Source organism: Arachis duranensis, chromosome 2 (assembly GCF_000817695.3).
Source record: "Arachis duranensis cultivar V14167 chromosome 2, aradu.V14167.gnm2.J7QH, whole genome shotgun sequence".
In the NCBI taxonomy this organism is placed as follows: Eukaryota; Viridiplantae; Streptophyta; class Magnoliopsida; order Fabales; family Fabaceae; genus Arachis; species Arachis duranensis.
Window position 1 is genome coordinate 71,575,743 of NC_029773.3, and position 3,194 is coordinate 71,578,936.

Genomic DNA, 3,194 nt, shown 5'->3' on the forward strand with positions numbered 1-3,194 from the left:
AAAGGGGGAAAGGGAGAAAGAAACGAAGGAGCTTCCCATTTTGTGTAAACCGGGCGGATTCTGGTTCGATTCAACCGACGGGTTCTTGTCCGGTTCAACGGTTTTTCACCGATTTTCTACACTAGTTTTATATATCTGACCGAATTGCTAATATTGTCGGTTCGCAATTAAACCGGTCCGATCAGCCGGTCCAATCCAGTTTTCAGAACATCTTATCAAGAGTTTCTACGACAAAATTGTATTATGTTCTTAATAAAAAATAAAAGGTGAAAATGGAAAATATGCTATTTTTAGTAAAATTTTAAAAATAGAAAATATTAAAATGAAATCAGAAAATTATAACGTAAATCAAATACATTCTTAGCATGGGTTTGGTTTTATGTTTTCGTTTTGTGTTTTTATTTTAGAATTTTGTAAATAAAAAAGAAAAATAATAAAAGCAATATAATTCAATTTTTTATTTTATCTTTTATTTTATTTTATTTTTTTACAAAATTCTAAAAATAAAAAATAAAATAAAACTTAACGTATGATTAGCATTTTTCTAACTAAATAAAGTCATTTTGGTTTTGGAATTTTAGAACAAAAATAACCTGATCTAGTCTAGACGGTAGTTTTGAAAATTAGACAAATCACTAATTTGGTAGTTTTTGAAAATTAGACAAATCACTAATTTTATGAAAATTGGATAAGTTGAAGTGGATTCCACCATTTTCACTTAAGGCAGGAGCTTTTTAGGAGGTCAGGAGGTTTAATGAGGCTGTTCTGGCGGACATCTCGACGCTCAGTGCAGACAATAGAGGCAGAGATTGGAGTTGAAGCAGAGAGAGTCAAGACGGTTGCTGCATTGCCGGAGGAGTTAGCTAAGCTGGGCTTCTTCACGTTGATCTACAGTTTTCAGGCATGAAGAATAAGAATATTTCTCTATTCGCCTTCTCTCGAGTATACTGACAAGAGAAAATCTCAAGTTTGTGCTAAAGTTGTTTCTCCAAAATCCTTCAAGAAAAGCAGTTAATTCTGTTCTGCCAGCTGTCGAAATGGCCTTGCCGGTGGTGGTAGATGCAGAGTACCTCAAGGAGGTTGACAAGGCCCGCCGCGATCTACGTGCACTCATCACCATCAGGAACTACGCTCCTCTCATGCTTCGCTTGGCGTAAGCTCTCTCTTTCACTCTACCGCTCAAGGAGGACAATATTCTCAAATTGATGATCTGGAGTTGGTATCACTGCAATCTTAATTGAAGCAAATGCCGCACAAGATTCTCAAACATCGATCAACCTACGGCGGAGTCCAATCTGCATTCGAAGTCCCTGTGACCCAGTCATGTCATCCTCTCCGACGCTTCACTCCTTCTCTAGCTCTAGTCCAGTGAACAAGACCTCAAACTGATGGATATGCATGAAGCCACTTGGAGCTCTCAAACTGATGATTTGGAATTGGAATCTCTGGAATTTGAGTTAAGGCTAATGGCACACAAGATTCTCAGACTCTACGGCGAAGTTGCGCCGAACTGGAACGGGATTTAGACGTCTGTAGGCAGTAGGCGACAGTAGCGGGGTTCGGGCTTCATTGCCAAGCTTAGAAAGAACGGCGCACAACGGAACTGATGGGATTGATTTCCAGGTCGTGTGGGTCTTGGGTGGTCATCCGCTTGTTGTGCTTTGGGCTCTTTATGGGCCTGGCACCATCCAAAAAAAATGATAGCATTCATTAAAATTAACCAAAAAATAATAACTAAAAAATCAAGTACAAATAAAAAATAGTTAAATTATAATATAATTTTTTATTTTTTTATTTTTAACTTCAAACAAATTGTTTAAAATAATATTTGTCAATAGAATCATCTTTATTTTAAAAAATAAGTCACAAAATTTAAGCATATATACAAAATTGTATTACAAAATAAATAAAGTCAATAACTAAAAGAAGAATAAAAAATAAAAAAAGTGTATAAAAATTATATAATTATTAATTTTATAGTAGTAATCACTCTTTTATTTAATAAAAAATAAAAAAATAAAAATTTTCGGCGCGGCCCGCCCCGCCCCGCCAAAACCCGTCAATTTGGCGGTGCGGGTTTGACGGGTTTTTTAAACTTGACGGGTTCCCGACCCGCCTTTTTTAGCGGGTTTAGCAGATCGGTTCGACGGACTCGACCCGTTTTGACACTCCTTGAAGTAACATTCTCTAAACCCGAGGAACAGTTTCTTCTAGAGGGAGTTTAGCCAAACCCGACTTCGTCTTTTCAATCAAAAGATATTCATCATCGAACTCGGGATCCTGAAACTCTTTTTTTAAAATACAACCAAAGGAATTCAGAGAAGGAATTTCAGCTACCGGCTTGGTGGGAGAAGGAAGAGGTAAGACATCTTCAACATAGTGAACCTCGAGGCCAGCTCCCAAGGTAACTTCTAGTGGAGGGGCGTATTACTCAATGTAGCAGAGGAAGAAACCTGATCACCACTACATGGGTTCGGAGCAACGTTCGCTTCAGAAGTCAACCTCCTCTTCATTGCTATAATAGTCTCCAAGCCACCAGCCATATCAACTATAAAGAAATAAAAGCAAGTTCGTCAGATCCACAAGTATCAAAGGTCATTAGAATAGTAAAGGTAAAAAACACACAACAAAGCACTTACTAATAGCATTCCGAGCAGCATGTTCGTCGGCAAACAGTCCAAAGAGAGATAGGATTTTCACCCCAAAGTTCCAAAAGTATTTGGATACTTGCAAACTCGGAAGTGTTGACACGTTGCAATTGAATATTGGGAAACGACACATGAAAATTTTAATATAAGTTAAACTTTCATCTTTTAAAGTCATGAAAAAATGTGTGGTCCCCTCTACCCTCTCAATCTTAAAGACTTCTCTCCAAAATCATGATAAGACTCGTCAAAAAGGGTCAAGATCCTCCTATTCAGGATACCTTAGAAAGAAATAAATCTGCAACTTTGGGAGCTAAAAGGCATAGTTAACGTAAAAAAAAAATAGAAAAAAGACCCTATAAGAACCAGTCAACCTTAAAAACAAAGACAACAACTCGAAGCCCCAGATGGTAGCCCAAGTGTTGCAGTGTAGCTATGAAGGCGCACAACCAGTATAGCTTAGAATATCTTGTTGGAAGTCAGAAAATGAAAGGCGAACTCCAAGACGTGTAAACAACGTCTCATACATCCATAGCAAATCAAGTCGGG